Below are 25,839 nucleotides of genomic sequence, written 5' to 3'. Positions count from 1 at the left end.
CAACTTGTTATTTTGCAAATGTCAGAGCCCCGCTTGACAGTCTCCCGAATGACCAAATGATTAGAAAACCGTACAGTTCCACTCCAACATTGTATAAATGTATGTTGTGATACACATGTCACTACAATAAATAATTACTTTCTTACTTTAAAAAAATCGCAAGGGTTCCGCGAACCCGGTGTCTCACCTACACTTTCTGTTAGTCGCAGGCTATAATATAGTTTATACTAACAAAAAGGTTACCAAATACAAAATGTTTATGGGATACGGACTTTTCATAAAATAATACACTGCTATTTACTAAAATTCATGATTTCCAAATTCCACGAACATGATGACGTTTTAAATCGAAAACGAGGCGACCCCATTTTTTTTATTTGCTTATTTCAAAGCTTTTACCTAACCTAAAGTAAAAATTATATATAAAGAAGTTATTATTGGTCGATCTGAATAGAAGGATTTGTCTTTTAATCAGTGAAATACACAGTTATCAAATTTGCAGTTTAGTTCCCCACTTAAGGAGGTCGTCGGATATGTCTGACTCTGTCGTCTGTTTCATCTTCTGACGTGCAATTTTCCTGTTAACTTTTAAGTTTCACATTGTCGAACATAATTCGACAAATTTCTTATGAATAAATTGATATAGATTCGGTTTTGATTGATGCTTGCTACACCAATTTTAAAAGAGAGAATTAAAAAAGAAATCAACACGATAACTTATGTTATATGCAGTTTAATAGACTTATTTCAATTCACCTAATCAAACATTTTCAACATAATATAATATGCGGATAAAATCAGATTGTTTTATTTTGAACAATTACTTCATAATTTGCTGCAATATAAAGTATTTGAATATCAAAAAGCAAAACAGTCACTGACATTAGAAATCACTTAAAAGATTAGGTTCAACTACGAAAGGGAAATGGGAGTAAGGAAGAAAAAAAGCTAAAATAAACATTGGCAAACTACTTTTGTAATAAAAAGTTACGTATTAATGATAGTAGAAATATTATGATATATGAAGAAAACAAAACTTAGTATTATGTGTAGATAAGATTTAGAGAAAACATTTATTGTTAATTTTTTAAGTCTAAGAACTAGTGCGTGAGTGTAAAAGAGGGGTGAAAAATACCAAAGGGACCGTCAAACTCAAAGATCAAAAACAAACTGACAACACCATAGCTAAAAACGAAAACGACAAACAGACAAAATAAGAAGTAAGATCACAAAAAGACTGAACTCTGAGGAAAATTCAATCGGAAAGTCCCTAATCACATGGCAAATGACAGATGACAAAACCCATCAAACGAATGGACAACAACTGTAATATTCCTGACTTGATACAGGCATTTTCAAATGTAGAAAATGGTAGATTGAACCTGGTTTTATAGTTTGAATCAGAGTGATTAAAATTATAGTACATAAGACAGAACATAGAAAATTAAAGACTAAGCCACACGAACCCCACAAAAACACTAGAGTGATCTCATGTGCTCTGGAAGGGCAAGTAGTTCCTGCTCCACATGTGACACTCGTCGTGTTGCTCATACTGTTACAAACCTGGTCAGTACTCTAAGTCAGTAGGTCACATTCTATAAAAGGGAAGTGGGTTGTAGTTAAGACATAAGGAACATATCCGATATCATTTGTGAAACGGTTATTCCATAACGGTCAACCAACTCGTGATGGCGTCCGTAAAATTTATCAAGTGATGATTTCAACTTCACCATTTGGAACTCTTGGTTTAATAGCTTCCTTGTGAGCAGCAACCCTCTATCAAGAAAATCATGATAGGAAATGCAAGCACGGGAATATCGTATCAATTGGAAGATATATGCCCCGTATGCAGGTGCTTCTGGAATGTTCAGTGTCTGAGTAGAAAGTTGATGAAACAGGGGTATGTCAAAGAACGTCTCGTTCTTTTTCTAAAAAAGTTCATCGGAAGGTACCAAGACCTTGTTGATAAATATTCCGTATCAACTTCTCAAATAATACACGATGGTCTTGATGTATAGATTCTTCGTACTGATGTTGTTTATCATCTTAACAACGTGTTTTATAGTTCTTTCATTTGTCTTTGTTCTATTATTAATATTACTTTTACTGTTAAATGGTTTCATGTGATATCCGTTTCACGTGGCTCGGTACTTATACATCTCGTCAATGTGTTTGTATTGGCTTTCATTTTTTTGTGGTTTGTTTTGTATTTGCGACTTTTTGTATTTCTTTTGTTCTTATAACGTGACTCTGTACTTTAAAAGATCCCGTCAGTATGATATTGTTCTATTATATGTCATTATGATATATTTCTATTATGAATTACAATATACGTTGAACCACAAACGTCAAAATCATTCAATCGCGTAGTGGTATTAACTATTTTTGGATTCTTATAAATTCTATATATAACTTTTGGACCAGTTTAAATCTCGGTCTATTTCTTAAATTTATTCTTACATACTTTTGATTTTTTAACCCTGTATGCTCACATTCCCATGAAAATTTTAAAATTGTTTGTACGCACATTGAACGACAAATTTATGTGACGTATAAAATTTTCTGACGTCAGACACTCAATAAATGTGTTCGTAGATAGTAGATGTTTTTGTGTTCTGTTAAATTGTTCCTTTTAAAATTGTTAAACGATGATGACTGATGTACCCATATTTTGACTATTATATTTATTGTGTCTGTTTATTTAACGCATCAATGTAAAAATATCGGAAATTGATGAGACTGTCATTACAAAAGTGAGAGGGTTAGCGCTATAGAACCAGGTTTAATCCACCATTTTCTACATTTGAAAATGCCTGTACCAAGTCAGGAATATGACAGTTCTTGTCCATTCGTTTTTGATGCGTTTTGTTATTTGATTTTGCCATGTGATTATGGACTTTCCCAATTGATCTTCCTCTAAGTTCAGTATTTTTGTGATTTTACTTTTTACTACTTAAAAATGGAAAGTTCACAATTGGAAAGCTGAAATCATCTCTTTTGTCGTAAAGTTTTGTTTTCAACCGACCCTCATTGTCAATTTCTAGATGTAAGTCAAGATATGAGGCCGACTGAACTGTATCTTTAGTATCCTTTATCTCTAGCTCGATGGGAGTTTGGAATGAGTAATACTTGTATAAAATGTAGAAAAGTCAAATGTTTTAATACTATTACAAGATGAAAGAGTCTTAAATTGTATGTACTCTAGAAGATCTTTGGAATATTTTAGTATTAACATCTGATTCATGGCACCTCTAAAATAGGCTTTGATTGCTGATAAAATTGAATGTAATAATGTAGAAAGAGGTTTCGTGGAGCATTTAGAAGACTCATTAATATACCGTTATTTGTAAGGACACTTACGTAGTTTAGGTATCCAATACAGCGATTGAAAACCCAGCTCTTCATCTTTGGTTGAATTTCCAAAGGAACATAAAACAGACCTATGATTATTCAGGACTTCCTCTTTGTTAAGTATCGTGAAGGTATATTTTATGTTTCCAAGTGAATTGTCAATACCTAATTAATTCATCAAGCACTTGCAATTGAGATAAACACACACAATCGATGTTGTGTGGGACTATATCTACGAGGATTACCACACCGACTATGTCGAATGATTAAATATTTATACTTGATTTACCCTAATTGTGAACAAAATAACAGTTTCAACGGTTCACACGGTGGATTCTACCCCATGCTAAAATTAAAATTTCATAAGTCTATGTGAATCGAAATTCAACAAATAATCAGGAAATACATACATCCAAATTTTTAATAAAATGATTTGAAAATCAACCTCTGCACAATTAGTATCATAAAATTAATTGTCATACCTTCAGTTTTTACTACCATGATACCAATAAGTATCATAGCTATCAGTTTTGTATTTGCCATGCCTGTATACAACTGTGTCCGTTAAAACTGAAAGTAGAAAAATGATACGCCTGTAAGTCCAAACTTCTTATCTTCAGCAGCAAATTGTTAGATATGACTCAAACGAGTGTTGCGCCAAATACCAAGTCTTACCGTTCGTTAAATCTACTTGTGGGATTTTATATTGATTATTTAAATCATAAAATATAAACCTTTCAATTATTTGTGGCTTTATTCTTGTCAGCACCTATATATGGAGTAAAAAATGTTAGCCAATGCTCAGTGTTAAAGACCGTACTTTGACCTATAATGGTTTACTTTTAAAAAGTGTGACTGGGATGGAGAATTGTGTCATTGGCACTCATACCACATCTTCTTATATCTAATTGTTTGTGTATATTGAGTCACAAACTTCGGCAATTCACATATATATAAACCATTTGAACTAGAATCTAAGGGCGTTGCATTCAATATAAACATTGTCTCAAAAAGTTCCTAAAATGATTTTAACTATATTTTGTAATGATTTAATTTTAGATGTAACGCGTCTTCTGATTGCCTGACGTTGTTTTGTTTGTCAGCTCGTAGACATGATTTACTCGGGTGACCGTGACGTCATCGACGTTTTTTTCTGTTTATTTCAGTAAAAAAATGGAATTTAGAATTAAATTATAAGAAATGACTAATATTCATTCTGTCTATTTGAAATAACATAACAAAAATGTGGTGCACACTTTAAAATAAACCGCTACGCGTGATATGAGTGCCAATAAAAACAGTCATTACTTAAATAATGGAATAAACAATCAGAAAAGGTATCCTCTAAATACTGAGTCATATAGAGTGATACCACTTGTGTCTTCAATGGGAAAATTATTCACCGCCGTTGGTAGTCTTTCAAAATATCCTGAATTATTGTAGTGATTACTAAAACAATTAAAGTAATAAACTAATTTTCAAAAAAACAAGACGTGCCAATGCTTCTATAATTGCATACCAAATAACATTGACCTTTTTCTAGTGGTTCCTTTTAAAATGACCAGAAACAGCATTCCTATGTCTCGCTTTTTGACTCCGTCATAGCTTGACAAAAACGACGAAAAGGCAAAAACGAGTTCATAAACTTTTACAAGGGAAATAAAATACTAAAAACATGAACCACAAAAAATACTTGGGTTGATCTCAGTTTTTCCTGAAGTATAAGTAGAGACTGCTTCAGAAGTTGAGCTGCTCCTGCTAATACACATTCTATGATAAGCCGCATTAGAAAATGAGTTTGTGGCTATTTCAATAAGTTATTGATGTTTCATATTCAGGATAATTTTTTGTAACATGAATAACTTTGAATGTGAAACCTCAATTGTACAGGAATTTTCAGAAAATAATATTATTGTACACTTTTCAAATTCTAAAACTTTTTTTATAATCATGAATAGTAATAACGAAAACAAACCAACAAGTAATACAATAATAAAAAATAATATTGTTAATTGTAAAACAAAAAATCGATATACAACTACCGAACTGGAATAAAAGTTCTGGAGTTCCATTTAAAGTCATGAAACGAGTGACTGGTGAAAAATAATGTTTATTCAATTCTTGAACAAATGCATTTATCATAAATTTGGTTTTCTGTGCACATCTAACATGGTTTTTACGCAAATATATCGTATAATCGTCAATTTTATTTGTTATGACGTGCAAATATGGCGGCTAATTATTTGTCGTGTTTAAAGCCGAGGTTTACCGATTGTAATCTTATAGTAAACAATCAACAAAGAAGCATGAAAATTGAGCACATGTATAACATGTACAATCAGATAATAGTTTATTTCAATGAGAGATACATTCGTACTGCGATAAACGGATTTTTACGAGACGAGTCACGCTTAAGTCACGGAAAATATGTCGACAAATTATTTCAACATGTTTAACCCCGCCGCATTTTTGCGCCTGTCCCAAGTCAAGAGCCTATGGCCTTTGTTAGTCTTGTATTATTTCAATTTTAGTTTCTTGTGTAGAATTGGGAAATTATTATGGCGTTCATTATCACTGAACTAGTATATATTTGTTTAGGGGCCAGCTGAAGGACGCCTCCGGGTGCGGGAATTTCTCGCTACATTGAAGACCTGTTGGTGACCTTCTGCTGTTGTTTTTTCTATGGTTGGGTTCTTGTCTCTTTGACACATTCTCCATTTCCATTCTCAATTTTATTCCTTGAAGTAAGCAATTAAAAAAAGTAAACTTTATCTAAATGTGGACCAATCAAAGAATTTTTGTCAGAAAAAAGTATATGTACATAGGTTTTATAATGAAAACTATCTATTTAGTTATAAAAATTACTTGGTTTTGTTTTCTTTATTAATATCATTTTTAATTATCTTGATTTTTTTTTATCGAAGTTGGCCTATTATAACTGCTTTTTCATCACATTTAAAAATTCAGGACAAATTTTATTTTAGTTAATAACTGCATCGTACATAACTGTCTGAATCGATCCATTTTTATTTAGCGTTATGTACGATTTTCATGCAATATGCTGATCTTATGTTAATTTATTATGCAGTTGATACTGTGGTCATAAAGTATAGTAAAGCAGCATAAAGATTGATTAAATAGAAATCCCTTGTCTCAGAATTTGTTTTTTGTATTACTTTCATATAACACAAGGTAATTAACTCACATTTTAGAAAAATATCAGCTGTTGGCGAAATTCCATTATATGCCGATTTCTCAGCTATCAACATCACTAAAACTTGTTATGTCGTAAATCTAAACTGATTTATCTTCAAAATGTTGTAAAACATGCCTACTTTAGTTGTCGGAATCATCCGTAGCAATCCTACCAAAGCTAGTCAATCTCAATCGTAATTATTTCGACTACCGACGTTAGACTGAAATACATGTCTCGCAGTAAAAAGTATCTTCCCACTCGCTTTAAATATCATTGTTTCCGATTGGTCAAATATTATTGGAAAGTCTTAATGATTCTCGGAATTATCTGATCTTATTTCATTTCATACGTAAAGGCAAGAGTCGAATGAATTCCATATTTCCATTCTCAATTGTATTATTACGAATGACATTGACGTAATGGGACAATTTGTGGAATTTTTTTTTTCACGGTACCTTTTACAATTTTACTAACTGGGTGATAAGTTCTATTAAGACAAAAACTAACAGGAAAATCAATTTAGATTTACGAAATAACAAGTTTTAGTGGGGTTGATAACTGAGAAATAGGCATACAACGGAATTTCGCGACCGGCTGCAATGTTTAAATCATGCGAGACAAGTACCTTGTATTATATAGAAAACAAATTCTGAGACAAGTGTCTGTGTCAGATACGTTGCAAATCGTTAGCGGGTTATTTTTGTAAAAATTCGGACTTGTTTTTCAGGTAACAGTCGAATACAAATACTGCTCGTTTAAGAATTTTATTAGTTTAAAATGAACGCTGGCAGTGCATTGTCAGGGTTTTTCTTGATCTTTTTATATATCTTTATTATTTGTATGTATAATTAAGTTATTATATGTGTGTATTATATGCTTCAATTATTCATTGTGTCCAATTATTTTGCAAAGTAATATTTCCAAAATAAAATATATTTAAACTACTTATATATCAAAGGAACTGTTATTTCATGACACGTAATCATTATGAAATTCTTTTTTTTGTCCAAATGTTGGTGAGTCATGCAGATAGCACTATAATATTCCTTATCACAGTCTCATAGTTGTGTGTCCATTTGAATACTTTTAATATAACATAAACTTACGTAATATTGAGACGAAATAATAAAAAATGTATTCCAAAAATATTATTACAGTAATGAATCGACTTAATTTTGGAATGGTGGTGTACGCATGCTCAATTCAACATTACCTTTTCAATTATCTCCCTTGGTGTACAACTGATACAATGCATTTTCTGAAAATGCCTTTTACTTTTGTATCAACTGAAGGTTTATGACCCCGTCTTGATCTTTTAAACTCAAAATTTATTCATGTTTATTTGTTGAAATTATTTGCAAAATTTATGGGAAATCAAGCAAATTGAAATCCTACCCTTCGGTAATCTTGTATACATACATTGATACATGCGGTTATGATAAATATCGTGCTAGCATTTTTTCTTACTATTTTTCACAAGGTAATCCAGTACCTCGGTGTTAAACATGTGTCATGTGTGTTGATTAAGGCCGCTATGTTTGGGCTTGAAGGAAAACTATGGACGATTTTATAATAAACAAATAGAATCGAAATGGGTTGGTATTGATACTTTTTCACATACATTCCATGGCTATCATATTCTGTTTTTAAGTGTTGCATTGAAGTTTTACTCCCAAAGTATAAAAACAATATTTTGCATCAGCATGTTTGTAAAGTTTTCATTTTGTTTTCCCCGGTCTGCATAGTAAATTACTACGCGGTATTGAAATCTCTTTTAATTTGTATAAAGAAATTGATACATGAATTCTCGAAAAAATAAAAAATATTTCTTTTGGAACTATACGCATTTACCTCCGGGAGTACTCTTAGGTCACCAACAATGAAAACATTGAGGAATCTAGAAAATCGTTTATGAATATTGCATGCTGTGTAGAACATATATTTCCCTTTTTGCATTTTTTTTAACATAACAAAGTTGTATATAGATCGTTTAAGTGGTATTTATAAAAATAAGTAAAACGAAATCGCATGCAAGGGGCTAATGCGGGAATACTTCCGGTATTTAATAAACTTTTTAATTTAATTTTGTTTTTATTATAAAGGTACATTGTGCTTCCTACACTCTTACAGAAGTAAGTATAGTCAGCATTTAAACTTTAATGTATGTATTCCTATTTCCAAACCTGTATGTTAACATCATACAATGTATTACAAGCTTAAAGGTCTGACACATGTTAAAGTCTGCAACACATCAATCAATACGTTATATTAAGAAGAATAAGAAAAGAATTAGAGTATATTATATTAAGTGACATGAAGTATAAATGTAGGAAGAGAACCAACAGGTTTGGTTGAAGAGGTGGTGGTCATAGTTTTAAAAGAACATCTATTAGAAAAGTGAAATATACTGTAAAAAGGGGTAGACCCGTGTACCCATTTACGTGTAACAGAAATTTGTATTTCAAGATATAAATTGAACCAATAGATCAATAGAACATCAAACCAACCATGTTTTAATGCTCAATTTGATATTGTGTACAGAGATTCAAACTATTTGAAGCCAATTTTGAAAAAGGAAGACTTACTATATATAAAATTTCGTCCTGGTATCTATGATAAGTTTATTTATTTACAACACAGAACGGTTATCGTTATGTCGATCTTCAAAAACTGCTATCATTCATTTCTCAAATGACTACACATTCCATATCATGCCAACATGCCTTGAAATTGCATCAAGAGGTATGTCTTCATACACCGATTTAACTGAAATGAAATCTTATGGGATATATATATAGGAAGATGTGGTGTGAGTGCCAATGAGACAACTCTCCATCGAAATAACAGAGTGTAATTATATACTCACAATGAACACAAGTTTAAGATTAAAAAACTCTACGGACACAATCAATCGGTTTGATGTTAATTTAAGAGCTGTGTGGAGAAGTATGGTCCCTGGCAAAACGTTGGAAGACCTCTCAGAGGTTATTGGAATGTGATGTACGCTAAATGGTCCATTGGCTAATAAACAGATAAATAGAACCCCGGGAATTATATTGAACTATCTTATTTTCAACTGACTCAGAACTTGTTTTTAAATTTAATAAATATCACAGCGTAAAGCACGCAATCATGCCAATTCATTATAATCCTGGTACAACATGTACATAAAGGTATTAATGTTAGGAGAAACAATGTTTACAGTTTTAAATGGTATGTTCACGATAGTCTTATAATTAAAGGTGTAACTAAAGTTCGTTTCTAAAGTAAAAATACTAAAGTGTTATAACATAACACTACAAACTGCTCAGAGTCTGAATTGACCAGTTTTTGTGCTCGACCAGTAAAATCGAGCACACATTTTACTCGACCAGTCTCGACATTGTCTCGACTGTACTTAACTAGGTCTCGACTTTACTTAATTAGTCTGATTCAGTACTTGATGATCTTTGTGTAGTCTGAAATGGTCTTGACCAAGGCTCGACCTGTCTTGACTAGTCTCGACCTGTCTCGACTAGTCTCGACTCAGTCTCAACCAGTCTCGACCTGTCTCAACTATTCTTGACCTTCAAATTTAGTTTTGACTGGTGTAAATCAGCTAATCTAACTAAATTAAATATTTATCTTACAAAATTCAAACTTTTTAGGTAGTTTGATTTATTGCTGTGAAATGAAAGAATTTAATTTTACAATAGGTAAAATAAAAATTATTATATAAATTCAGATCTATAGGCATCTTTAATTGTTTTTATAACTTTTTCAAATCAACTTGGATTTTCATCAAACTATGCAGCTATCTTAGATATATCTTAAGCTTACTGAATCCCATGTCATTTAGTTTTTTGTTGTATTGCTGTAAAATTTAAGAATTTAATTAATCTTGGTAAAAAAAAAGCTAGGATTTGCAATTCGGACAAAATAGAGATAGTACACTTTAATTTTTTAATAACTTTTTCAAATCAACTTGGATTTTAATCAAACTATACAGCTGTCTTAGATATATATTAAGCTTACTGAATCAAACTATACAGCTGTCTTAGATATATATTAAGCTTACTGAATCTTACAGCAATACAACAATTCTAAATGACATGGGATTCGGTAAGCTTAAGACATATCTAAGATAGCTGCATAGTTTGATGAAAATCCAAATGGATTTGAAAAAGTTATAAAAAAAAAATAAAGATGCCTATCTGAATTTATATAATAATTTTTATTTTTACCTATTGTAAAATTAAATTCTTTCATTTCACAGCAATAAATCTACCTAATAAGCTTGAATTTTGTAAGATCAATATTTAATTTTGTTAGATTAGCTGATTTACACCAGTCAAAACTAAATTTGAAGGTCAAGACTAGTTGAGACAGTTCGAGACTGGTTGAGACTGAGTCGAGACTAGTCAAGACAGGTCGAGACAGGTCGAGCCTTGGTCAAGACCATTTCAGACTACACAAAGATCATCAAGTACTGAATCAGACTAATTAAGTAAAGTCGAGTTGAGTACACTTAAGTACAGTTAAGTACAGTCGAGACAATGTCGAGACTGGTCGAGTAAAATGTGTGCTCGATTTTACTGGTCAATTCAGACTCTGAGCAGTTTGTAGTGTAAGTACGATCATTAATATTAATAATCGATTAATGACAAATTGTTCTATCTAAATGGAAATAGGCTTGCAAATGGATGTCCACCGAATCGGTTCAAACCACAATGGCCTATAATAATAAAAAAGAGGACACACAAGATAACAAACACTATAAAGATCAATTAAGATAGAGCAACAAAAATCGCACCAAAAACCTGGTTTGAATACGCCAAAATCTGTTTCTAAATATATTCAACCCAATTTGTTTATTGTATTCTTTAAATGAATTTTGTAAAATGAAGACATAATTTGACAATACCTCTGCCAAGTAACTAGTACTTCGGTACTGACTTGAAAATACAGATATTGTGTCATAAAAATTATCAGTTAGAAATTATTTTAAATTAATTATTTATTGATATTTTTTTTTTTTTGTAATTCCACAGGAATGAGACCCAGCAAAGCTGTAAAAAGGAAAGTTTTATTACTAACAGTTTGTACAATTGTGACGGTGACAATATAGTTCTTTCTGCAACCCATCTTTAAGAATGTAGCTGATGTTAATGGGATGAGGATCGAATATCAACAGATGATGGTCGTCAAAAGTTATAACTTGTATCAGAACCGCAAAGAGATCATTTGTTTGCAGTAAATGATTTGGGACAGTTTTCTTAGTTAATCATTCATGTGGAAGACCTCATACATGATAGAAAATTGAATTGAATCTTTTTAAAGGTCCATTACCCCATTAGTTTTAGCGTAAAAATTAATTTGTTTATTTTCCAAACTTTTTGGAAGTAAAAACATATTTGAGTTATTATGAGAAATTTTGTTTTATATCCATAGAGTGAACAATATCATAATGTATGTTCATATTGAAAACGATATATGTGTTTGCCTTACAGCACACATTAGATGAAATGGCATAGTATATTTTAACTACATATTGTTTCTAACGTGTTTTCCAGGTATCCATGCTTCTAAACACTCCTTAACCGTTGACTTGTATGCATGTGTTATAAAATTAAGGGTATTCTGCGCACTTAGATGATTCATGATTTTACTGGTATACATATTCACTGGTATTAAACTGATAACTGTAACTGGAATTACGACTATCCCAATGTGGCGACGGCAGATATAGGTAAAATCTTTACAATCATTTTTCTCAAATGAAGCATGTTTTTTTCAATAGTTACTCAGCTGCAAGGTTTTTCTATACCATTTCATCATATTTGAATCGTAACGGTGCACTGGAATTGTCTAAGCGCTTTGCAAATTGCCGTTACAAAATTTGGGATGATAAACGTAACTCGAAAAAAAAGATAATCGTAATTATGGTATTAAAATATGAGAAGATAATCGTAACTGGATGGTGTTAACAACAGAGACTAAATCAGGTAAACTTCCTGATTTATAAATCCAAATTTTAAATAAGATTATGTTGAAGATGATTATAGCAAATTGTAACGTTCGATAATTTGGTATTTATTTCTGTTAATGTCCCTGTGATAACTTACATGTTGCATGGGCGATCATATCACTCCTGGTTTTTATTCAATTAAGGCATCCATAGTTACCGATGTTCTAAAGCAAGCTATAAATTGATAAGCAAGAGACAACACAAGGTCACAAACAAAACATGAGGGTATCACATGAAGACTAGAGGTGTTAGGACTGGAATTGACAACAGTTAATCGTCCAATTTTATACATATATCAATGCGAAACCACCCTTGGTAAAATGTCACAATCGGAAATATGACACAATCGCGAATAAAGAAACATGTTAGTGATTTGAGACACCAACATATTTACTAAATGAAATTTCCTAGCAAGGTCATAAATATGTACGGACACACAAAAAAAGTGCTTTGTATATCCTTTAAAAGAAATCTGAAAACAGATCATTAACATATTGATGTTTTCGTAATAGTGAAAAGAGATTGTGAACTTGAATGGGGTTAATGGACGAAGCCTTTTGGATTTCGGATTTGGAACTATTGAAAGAATTAAACAGATTAAAAAAGAAGCATTTGGAAAAGGAACTCCTTGTCAAGTTGAAAGACAAACGAAAATTGCACGTATGTGTACTTAACTGTAAGACTACGATCTGGTTTCACTTGGCAGAAAGTAAAATTACAAAAAAACTTAACGCCAAAAAAAAAAAAAATTAAAACGTAAAATCTCTTAACAAATGGCAAATTCAACAGCTCAAATAACAGGAAAATGACTGTCCTATTAAGTAGAAAATGATGGATTCAACCTAGTAGTATAGCTTGCTAAACTTCTCACTTGTATGCCAGTGGAATAAAATTCTATTATATTGACAACAATATTAGAAGAAGAAAAAACATACATAAACTGGTAAAAATGTGAAAAAAATACGGGGTTAAACATGTTTGTTAGATCTCAACCCTCCCCCTATACCTCTAGCCAATGCAGAAAAGTAAACGCATAACAATACGCACATTAAAATTCAGTTCAAGAGAAGTCCGAGTCTGATGTCAGAAGATGTAAACAAAGAAAATAAACAAAATGACAATAATACATAAATAACATCAAACTACTGGCAGTTAACTGACATGCCAGCTCCGGACCTCAATTAAACTGATTGAAAAATTATGTCTTCATGATATGAATATAAGGCACAATCCTCCATGTGAGGAGTTTAGTATCATACCATCATTACATATATGAGAAGAACATAACCCGTGTCATGCCAACAACTGGTTTATTAATAATAAATGTGTTTAGTTCCGATGCAAAGACCCTATAAGTGAATCAATATTAACGCCAAAATATGCAATCTTTAATGACCTGACAACGGTATCATAACTATATCCCTTCTTAATAAGTCTATTTAAAGGTTTTGTTAGCTTTTGAGGTGAATACTGACATTTGTGTGCTTTATACAGAATATTTCCATAAAATATTGGATTGGAAATACCTGAACGTATAAGAAGTCTACATGTTGAGCTATATTTACGAATAATGTCCTTATACCGATGATAGAATTTAGTAAATGTTTTGACGAGTTTGTGATATCGAAAACCCTGGTGTAATTATTTTTCAGTAATACATAAATTTCTCTCGTTAAAATCTAAAACATTGTTACATACTCGAGCGAATCGTACAAGTTGAGATATATAAACACCGTAAGATGGTGACAAGGGAACGTCACCATCTAAAAATGGATAATTAACGGTAGGAAATGAGAAATCATCTCTTTTATCATAAATCTTAGTATTAAGCTCACCGTTAATGATATATATATATCAAGATCGAGGAAAGTGCAGTGGTCATTGTTAGTATTAGCTTTATTTAAAGCAAGTTCAACAGGATAAATTTCTTTAGTATACATACTGAAGTCGTCATTATTGAGAGCTTAAATTTCATCCAAATATCTAAAAGTATTATTAAATTTTTGTATCAGATGTTGTTTCGATGGGTCTTTGCTGATTTTTGTCATAAATTGTAACTCATAGCAATACGAAAAAAAGGATCGCAATAAGTGGTCCACAGTTAGTCCCCATTGGAATTCCGATAACCTGACGATATGCGGAATCTCCAAAGCGAACAAAAATGTTAACTTATAAAAATTCAAGGCAGATAAAGTATCAAAGCATGTCCAATTGACATAGTTTTTTGTTTATTGCTACTAAAAAATGACCTAAAAGAGTTTGAACATATATATAACATATATAATGAAGGGTTAATATATTGTTTTACATCATGGAAATAAAATATTTTCTAAAGCCATCACAACGACTACAACATCAGAAAATTTTGGAGTGCAGTTTGTTCGCCCACTTGTTCAACCACGTGACTTAGTTCTTCTTATCTGGAAGCATTGGAGATGAACCCTTTTGCAAAAACGTTGGAAGACCTCTCAGAGTTAATTGGAATGTTCTGTCCTCTTAGTGATCCATTGGAACATGCACAAAACCCCGGGAATTATATTCAGTTTCTGGTATCTTATTTTCAACTGACTTAGTTTTTAAATTCAATATTTTTAAATTTTCAACATGAAAATGATATAAATATATATATATGTTTGCCTTACAGCTCTCCATCGTCGATAAAAAAAAAAAAAAAAAAAAAAGAAAAAAGCATAGTATGTTTGAACTATTACTTGTTTTCTACTGTTTCTGTGGTTATCCAGGTAGCAATGCTTCTCAATCCTCTAGTTGACTGGTATAAATGTGTCATAAGATCAAGAGAATTCTGCGCACTCAAACATTTATGATTTCACTGATATGCATATTTCAAGACAAAACATGATATTAAACAAAAAAGTTCTCCTGACATTTCATTTATAAGATGAATAGATATGAAGATATACTTTATTTACGCTGTAGTACAGTACTTAAAAAGAACAACTCAGAAAATTGATTGACCAATCAAAACAGTTGAAATAGCTATCAAAGGTACCAGGCTTGTAATTTGATACGCCAGACGCGCGTTTCGTCTACATAAGACTTATCAGTGAAGCTCAGATAAAGAAGTTAGAAAGCCAAACAAGTATTAAGTTGACGAGAAAAACTTGTTCCATGGAATTTTTACAGATCCCTTAAAGGTCGTCCTGATAAAAATAAGTGACATTAGAAAGTGACATGATATGCTGTTTTGTAATTTTCTGACTACAAAAAAACCCCAAAATATGAATGTTTCGATCGTCATTTTTTTAATCCAGGAAAAATTAGCATAATGAATTCCATTTAATCATAATGGTTTTTACATAGTTTTATCCGATAGACTACCAAATGACAAAAAAAGAAATAAATGAATTTGTCGGTGTTCATCAAGTATATAGACAAATATCTAAATACACAACGAGGTTCCAACTGCATTTAACAAAAATGGTGTAATAGATCAATCAAATATAGTCAGATGTTAACAACACACTAGTCCGTCTCTGTCAGGTATATGAATAACATTATAAGTGGTTCATCTTTTAATGAGTAAGTAATTGGTACATATAACAAAAGCAAACCAAATAGAAACATGTAGAGTTTACAAATAGATAGGTCCCGTTTGTTTGATTTTAATATGTTACTCGAAATAAATATCTCATCTCCTCGATTTTTTCTGAAAAACCAATATATTATAACATATAATATTTTGTAATGGCCCCAAACGCATATGAACAAGGCCATCTTTCACTGACAAGACCATAGCCGTTACTCATTTGAAAAGGTTAAAGACAAATTGCAAATTTAATTAACCACTTTTTTGACAAACAGCAATATGGGTAATGTTAAACTATAGATATGTATAAATAGCGCACTATCCTTTGTTTGTAAAACTAAACTATAAATACCATAGTTCAAAAACTGAACTGTCAAATTCGAGTTTGATTATAAAAGCATGAAAAATGCATACTATGTAAATGAAGCAGTCATCACTTACCAATTGTACATGTTATATTTATCTTGAGAAATTTTCTGCAATATACAGACTAGTCAGTATTATTTGTAATGTAGCTCTTTTCCATTTTTTCAAGCCAGTAAGATCGGAACCTTTACATGAGGAAAAGAGGAAATTTCTTCCTGTTGATGTTGCCAATAGAGGAATTAATGCAATCAATATCTGCAACGTTCTACATCACAAGGAGGTAACACCTAAAATTCCTATTCATTTTCAAAATCAGTCTGTTCCTGTTGTATTCTACAGTTACACCAAAACCATTGCACCTAAAATATTTAACTATAAACAAGCATTGCAGGACCTTGACTTAGAACAATACATAAAAAAAAAACCTTCGACATGTGACTGTTCCCACTCGCCTTATAATAACAGCCCCTCTGGTCATGTTATAACTGGGGATCTAAACATAATTCAACATGAAAATCTCGGAAAGGTGATTTCTCATGGTCCTAAGTTTAGAGAACCCCAATACATCAATTGGAACCATAACTTCAAAATAATTATGGATTCCATTGTGAACTACGCCAGAGCATGGGCTAAGCGAGAAAAAGTTGAACTGGACACTTTGTCAGAATGGGTTAAAACTATCAGGTCTCTGATAAAACGTCGCATAAACAAGTTGAAAAACTGTGTGAACGATCGACCAAAGTCTGTTTTCAGAGACAAAGAGGCCATAAAATGTCTATCATCTCTTCATGATAAGTATGTTGTTGTTCCTGCGGACAAAGCTTAAAATAATATTGTCTTTGTATGTAAATCGTATTACTACGAATGTCTTGTAAAAGAATTGGATATAAAGGAGAATCAGGTGATCCCACATACAAAGACATATCATTTGACAAGGATGAGATTTTAGCAAATCATAAGTCCTTCATGGCTTCAATAAACATAACATTGAACACCAAAACGGATGACTTACCTTGTTTGTATTGGATACTAAAGCTTCATAAAATTGCGTACAAACAACGGTATATTGCTGGCTCATCTTCATGATCCACTAAAGAATTGTCCATTAGATTGACTAAAATTCTGTCCGCAGTGAAAGAGGGTCTTCAGAAATACTGTGAAACTGTTTACTCGCGTAGTGGTATTAACCATATGTGGATTCTTAAAAATTCTAAAGAACTTCTAGACAATTTTAAATCTCGGTCTTTTTCTAAAATTTGTTCTATCAAAACTTTCAATTTTACAACCCTGTATACCACCATTCCCCATGTGAAATTGAAAAATCGCCTTTAAGAAATAATCCACAATGCCTTTCAATATACAAATGGTAGCATACACTATAAATTTATTAGTTTGGGATTTCATAAGGCATATTTCGTTAATAGTGACAAACAAAAAGGTAAAACATGCTACACAGAAGAACAAGTGGTCAGTATGCTGGAGTTTCTTATCGACAACATATTTGTTGAGTTTGGAGGTAGACTTTTCCAGCAAATTGTCGGCATTCCTATGGGAACAAGCTGTGCGCCTCTTTTTGCCGACATCTTCTTATTTTCTTATGAATCGGAGTTCCTCCAGACACTTGTCAAAAACAAGAGGATCAAAGAAGCCAGATTCTTTAATTTCACTTTTAGATATATTGATGATGTTCTTTTCATAAACAATCCGAACTTTTCTGATTGGGTTCCATTAATATATCCCCCAGAACTAGAGATTAAAGAAACAACAGCCACGGCTTCCTCCGCCTCATTTTTAGACTTATATCTCGAATTTGACTTACACAGTAATCCTAGTACCAGAATCTATGACAAACGAGACGATTTTAAATATCAAATTATAAATTTCCTCCACCTTAGTAGCAATATACCAACTTCATCTGCATATGGGATATATATTTCCCAACTTATTCGATATTCAAGAGCTTGCAGCTCCTACTCAGACTTTGTAAAACGTCATCAGTGTCTGCGTAGAAAGTTAATGAACCAGGAGTTTGTCAAAGAACTTCTCGTCCTATTTCTAAAAAAGGTCATCGGAAGGTACCAAGACCTTGTTGATAAATATTCCGTATCAACTTCACAAATAATACACGATGGTCTTGGTGTATAGATTCTGTGTACTGATGTTGTTCATCATCTTAACAACGTGTTTTATAGTTCTTTCATTTGTCTTTGTTCTATTATTAATATTACCTTTACTGTTGAATGGTTTTATGTCATATCCGTTTGACGTGGCTCGGTACTTGTACATCTCGTCAATGTGTTTGTATTGTCTTTCAATTTTTGGTGTCGTGCTTTGTAAATACGACTTTTTGTATTCTTTGGTTCTTATAACGTGACTCTGTACTTTAAAAGATCCCGTCAGTATGATATTGTTCTATTTAATGTCATTATGATATATTTCTATTATGAATTACAAAATACGTTGAACCATAAACGTCAAAATCAATCAATCGCGTAGTGGAATTTACTATTTGTGGATTCTGATAAATTCTGTATATAACTTTTGGACTATTTTCAATCTCGGTCTATTTCTGAAATTTATTCTGACATACTTTTGATTTTTTAACCTTATATGCTAACATTGCCTATGTACAATTTTAAAATTGATTGTATGCACATTGAACGACAAATTTAAGTGACGTATAAAATTTTCTGACGTCAGACACTCAATACGATGAATGTGTTTGTAGATAGATGTTTTTTGTTTTCTGTTAGATTGTTCCTTTTAAAATTGTTATACGATGATGACTGATAGTTGAATTAACTACTTGTGGATTCTTATAAATTCTATATACAACTTTTGGACTATTTTCAATCTCGGTCTATTTCTGATATTCATTCTTACATACTTTTGATTTATTAACCCTACATGCTAACATTGTCTATGTAAATTTTAAATGTGTTTGTAGATAGATGTTTTTGAGTTCTGTTAAATTGTCCCTTTTAAAATTGTTATACGATGATGACTGTTGTACCCATATTTTGACTATTTTATTTATTGTGTCTGTTTAGTTTACGCATCAATGTAAATATAACGGAATTTGACGAGACTGTCATCAAAGTGAGAGGGTTGGCGCTATAGAACCAGGTTTAATCCACCATTTTTCTACATTTGAAAATCCCTGTACCAAGTCAGGAATATGACAGTTCTTGTCCATTCGTTTTTGATGCGTTTTGTTATTTGATTTTGCCATGTGATTATGGACTTTCCGAATTGATTTTCCTCTAAGTTCAGTATTTTTGTGATCTTACTTTTCCCTATTATGACATGTCAAAGAAAAATTGAATAATAACCATATAAACACCATAAATTTGAGAGTTTATATAATTAACATTTAAAATCAAATTCGGACCTAAAATAACTGTTAGCAATGTTTAAAAAAATTCGTCATAACAAAGATGGCTGCATACAGCTTTAAGGTAAGGAATTCCTGTCCATTTCATTGCTCCCTTTGCACTAACGGCTTGTAATGTGGCAAACAAACTTCCTGTAGCAACTTTTCCTCCATATAAGGACATCCACCAAGCCGCCCATGATCCAGCTACTATGCCAGTGGGAGTAAATCCGAGTACATCTAGTGCCTCTGGACCAACAGCAACACCAGTTGCACCAACTGCCGCAAAACAGGACGCATAACACGCCATGTTACCTAAAACGCAATTTGAGTATTTAACTTGATAAAACACTTTAAAATTAACCAATTACATAAAATACGAATAAAAAAGCCCAGACAAAAGTATGGCATGATCAACCAACGGATTTATCATCTGTGACTTTCTTGTGGAAGAAACTGCAGGTACGAGTAGCTGAGACATTTAGTACTCCACGCTTTTCATATAATTTTAATAAAAAGAAAACATATCCTGTCATATCTTTGTTGAAAAAAACATTGAAATACAGATAACGTTGTTAATGTTTTAATTGCATCATTTTAAATCTCGAAATCTGATTAGTCTCCGATACATATGATTAATATATATTTCATTCTTATTTGTCTATCTTCACATCTATCATGAGGCTCGACCTTTTCACGTGGTTCATTCCTACCACACATTACATATCAATTACTTTCTCCCCAATGATTATACACAACCACACCCTTGAAGTCAGTGAAATACACAATTATTAAAATTTGCACATGTATTCTAACAACTGATTGTAGGTTTATCGTCGGACTAATGTCTGAGTCTGTAGTATGCGTCAGCATCCGACGGTGCAAATGTTTTACCTTAACTTTTAAGTTTTCCATTTTTGATTTCTTTTATTATTATATATTCCGATACATAACATTCTGTAATTTGAAATTATGTAAAATCCCACCTACTATGTTGAATAATAAAGAAATATACATGAATTAACCCTTTATTTAAAAAAGTTTTCAGTTTCGACGTTGTCCATAAGGACTCTACTAGATGATAAAGCTGAAATGAGAGAAATCTATGTGTATCGAAATTCAAACAAATAATTAGGAAATATACACATCTAAATTTTCAATGAAATGAAACATTAATGTACCTCTGTACAATTTGTGTTATACAACAAGTTGTTATACCTTCACTTTTTGCTACCATCAGACCAATGAGTATAACAGCTATCAGTTTTGGATTTTTCATGACTGTATACAACAATTTCCGTTTATTCTGAAAAAAAAAAAATCTTCGCCTGTAAACCGCAATTTCTAATCTTTAGTAACAAAATTTTGATGTTGCATTAATGGAGTGTTGCGCCACATATCAAGTCACACCGTTCGTTAATAGAAATAAGAAGATGTGGTATGAGTGCTTATGAGAAATATCTCTATCCAGTTTATATAAATAAGAAGATGTGGTATCCAAGCACCTGCATATAGCGTATAACATATATGTGTTCCTGTGTTGAGTCACAAACGTCGGTATTTCACATATGGAGTGTAACATGTATGTGTTCCTGTGTTGAGTCACAAACGTCGGTATTTCACATATGGAATGTAACATGTATGTGTTCCAGTATTCAGTCACAAACGTCGGTATTTCACATATGGAGTGTAAAATGTATGTGTTCCTGTGTTGAGTCACAAACTTCGGTATTTCACATATGAAGTGTAACATGTATGTGTTCCTGTGTTGAGTCACAAACGTCGGTATTTCACATATGGAGTGTAACATGTATGTGTTCCTGTGTTGAGTCACAAACGTCGGTATTTCACATATGAAGTGTAACATGTATGTGTTCCTGTGTTGAGTCACAAACGTCGGTATTTCACATATCAAGTGTAACATATATGTGTTCCTGTGTTGAGTCATAAACGTCGGTATTTCACATATGGAGTGTAACATGTATGTGTTCCTGTATTGAGTCACAAACGTCGGCTTAATACGGGAGAGTAGAATTTTTAAGACTAGAGGGGTTGCATTCATTATGCACATTGTTAAAATGAATTACTAAAATTGATTTAAACTATTCTTGTTTTAAGACTAAAAAAATAAAAAAGAGGGATTCTCCACATTCTGTCTCATAAAGAGCGCTTATTCTTGTGTCTTCTATAGGGATATTATTCTCCGCCGATTTGAATTGTAGTCTTTCAAAATATGCCGATTTGTTGCAATGATTACAAATGTTAAAGTATTGGACGAATCTCAAAAGAAATGCCATGTGCCAGTGCTAATACAACTGCATACTCAATATCAATTACCTTCCACTATCGATTTTCTATTAAGTGGCATAATAAAAAACTTATGCACTGTTGAAGCCGCAACCACCGTAAATAAGTATACATATGTCTCGCGTTTTGACTCCATCATGGCAAGAAAAAAACTACGAAAAAGACAAAGAAGAGTTCACAAAATACTACAAGGGAGACGGGAGACTACACAGTATAAACCACCAGAAATACCGGTGTTGATCTCAGTTTCTCCTGAAGGATAAGCATAGATTGCTCAACAAGTCTTGTTGCTAATGTAAAAACATATTCGTTAATAAGTTACAAGGATGTACTTGAGGTAACATAAATAAGTTATTGATGTTTCATATCTAGGATAAATATTTGTGACACATGTTTCTTTTAACATGAAAAAATCAATTATACAGGATGCTAAAATAATTATGTTATTGTACACTGTACAAATCATACATTCTATTAACACCATTATTAGATAATATATTATCTCTTTATATAGTTGGAAATGATGCGTCAAAAGGATATAAAAAAAAACCATTTATAATAATAATAATAATAATAATAATAATAATAATAATAATAATAATAATAATAATAATAATAATAATAATAATAATAATAATAATAATAATAATAATAATAATAATAATAATAATAAGATGAATAATAATAATACTAATAATAAGATGAATAATAATAATGATAATAATAATGATAATAATAAAAATAATAATAATAACAATAATAATAATAATAATAATAAAAAAAATAATAATTTAGCATTGATCGACCTAAAATAGTTCTGGATGTATATAAAATAAGAACACCTTTATACAAAGATAGAATATAGTTTTATCTTAAAGTGATTAAAGGTTTAAAATTCAAAACGGAAAGTCCCTAATGAAATGGCAAAATCACATAATTAAACACATCAATCAAATGGATAACAACTGTCATATTCCTGACTTGGTAGAAGCATTTTCAAATGTAGATAATGGTGGATTAAACCTGGTTTTATATCGCTTAACCTCTCACTTGTATGACAGTCGCATCAAATTCCGTTATATTTACAACGATGCGTGAACACCTATTATGAATTCTTGAATATGCATTTATAAATAGCAGACTTCTTTTTAAATTAAAGAAAAATTATAAATGGGATTAATGTGAGAGAAAAATAGACAATAGTAGTATTCTGACTATTTTACCTATTATGTACATGTATTTTACCTATAATGTACTATTTTACTTATTATGTACATAATAAATAAAATAGTCAAAATACTACTGTTGTCTTTTTTTTTTTCTCACATTAATCTCATTTATAATTTTCTTGAATTTGAATAGAAGTATAAATGCATATTCAAGAATTCAGGACAAATGTTATTTCAGTAGATAGTTTCATCGTTCAATACAGTCTGAATAATTTAATTTAAATTAGGGGTTATTCATAGTTTGCATGCAGTATTCTTCTCAACTTTTAAGTTATCTTAATATGCATTTGATAGTAAGTTAAACAATCAAGATTGAAATCACTAAATGCCGGTTTCACGAAAATATCATAAGACCTGTCATAAAATATACCTTTGGACATGTCTTTTGATCCTACTATGACTATCATAGGACATATCTCAGACCTCGCCTCGAAGCTTTCTTAGGACGAACTTAGCTACGTCCTCCTAAACCTGCCACAAGTTCATTAAATGTTTCATAACTAACATAGATTAATGGGGGGGGGGGGGGGATAATGTAAATGTATTACATATTTGTATTTCCCATAAATTACTAAACGTATTCATTGAAAGAAATAATCTACTAATGTATATATACACCAATATACATATAAAAATTTAATACAAATTTGAAGGAAAAAACAATAAACTGATAATCATTTGTTTTTGTACAAGTGAATTGAATTCAAGTTTTTACTGTATCGGTTAGTATAAGGTTATAAAATTACACCCAATGTTCACTGATATAAAGATTTATTTACAAGAAGGTAAAGAGGATAAGATAATGAAACAATAATAAAATAATAATTTGCAAAATTAATATAGAAAAAAATGTAATCAATTAACATACACTTATGACCATTGTAAGACCATTATAAGACACATCTCGTGTAATCCTATGTCGTAAGACCTTATTCCAAAGACAGCTTTGTGAACTGGCCCCTGGTCAAGCATGTCTCAAATCTTAATCTGGTTGTTTCTGGTAAAAATACAGACTTGTTAAAATGAAAGAGCAAGATTCAGTACAGTCGAATATACATAGCGCTCATTTTATACTTTTTCTGGTGTTCAGTTTAGTGGGGGTAGTGCTCATAATTCATGTTTAATGCCAGGTGTTCCTTCATTGTTTGCGAAAAAAAACAACTTTGTTGTATTGTATGTAAAATTTAATTATGTTTGGTTATTATAGACTCCAATTGTTCAATCCAATTCCATTGTAGTATTACGACAATAAAATATGTTTAAACTACTTATATTACAAAGGAACTTTTATTTTATGACACGTAATCACTGTTTTTGGAGACACGCAGACGGCACTATAAAATCCAATAGTAATGTTTCCCCTGTGAATATTTTGAAATAAACAAATCAAACTTACGTTATATTTTAGGACGAAGTAAGCCCAAATGTGTTCCAAACAACTGTTTAAGTATTGAACTGGCTTTACTTTGAATTGGCGCTGTTAGCAATGTTCGATTTAAACTAACCTTTTGTAGTGTATCTTGTTTTAAATTATCTCCCTTGGTGTGTATCTGATACAATGCATTTTCTGAAAATGCCTTTAAAATATATATAAACATTAAATGTATCACTGTGGAGGATCTTTACAGATAATAAATATTACAGTTGAGAAATACCTTGTTTGAAGATGTTAACTATCGTTGATATCATACAGAAATATAAATTAAGTACAAGAATATCTTCAAACATCACTTTAAATCGTCCCTTTTCAGTTTTTGATTTTGTTTTTCATTTTTCACACTGAACAAATCTATAATATTGAAAAGAATGTGAACCTTAAGTATTTATTTATTAAAGTAGGTTAACAATCCTATATACCACCATTAAATACGCATGCTTTGCATGGGCAGTAGCTTAGTTTGTCTGGTGTAAAAGATGGTTGAAATCACAAAGCATCATAACGTGTTTCCCCGTCAATATTTTTTAATAAGGATTTGTTAATTTACTTTTATTTCAGAATGAATCTTATTTTTAGTGATACATTTACATGAATCGTAACTGACGATCATTGACTAGCAAGGCAATAATTTAATCTCAATTAAATCCGTATTCATGTTACCTTCAATTTAAATTCTAATCTGGGGATAGATTTGATTTGAAGGGGGAAAATGAAAATTGAAACTGAAAAAAAGATTAACAATTTCGTTGACTATTTTGATCCAAAAATTGATTCATACACAGGTACAAACATTGATAAATATACTTTTAAACATTTGACATAAAATCAATTAGCCCTAGAAAAATCCAAACATAGGTGCATGATATTTATTAATATCTATATTTATCTTAATACGGGTTTTTGTTACAATATACTATTTGATTAACTGTTTCTTGTGAAATCTTGAAAGTCTACAAAATTTTCTAAACTGTCAGCAATGTTATCCTAAACTTGTTATCAACAGTTACATAACTAGATGCTTATTC

General features: G+C 31.4%; 1 long non-coding RNA gene across 1 annotated transcript in view; it reads right to left on the bottom strand.

Moving 5' to 3' along the window:
* LOC139518039 (uncharacterized) overlaps nucleotides 1–24,881 on the bottom strand; it is a 31,908-nt gene extending 7,027 nt beyond the window's left edge. Inside the window, exons 1-2 of the long non-coding RNA XR_011663272.1 lie at nucleotides 24,773–24,881; nucleotides 3,834–3,921 (exon numbers count right to left, since the gene is read on the bottom strand). This is a non-coding gene — a long non-coding RNA (uncharacterized lncRNA). The remainder of the gene's footprint in view (nucleotides 1–3,833; nucleotides 3,922–24,772) is intronic.
* Between the last annotated feature and the right edge of the window lie 958 nt (nucleotides 24,882–25,839).

The sequence above is a fragment of the Mytilus edulis genome, chromosome 3 (genome assembly GCF_963676685.1).
Source record: "Mytilus edulis chromosome 3, xbMytEdul2.2, whole genome shotgun sequence".
NCBI lineage: Eukaryota > Metazoa > Mollusca > Bivalvia > Mytilida > Mytilidae > Mytilus > Mytilus edulis.
This window is presented reverse-complemented; position numbering and strand designations above follow the sequence as displayed.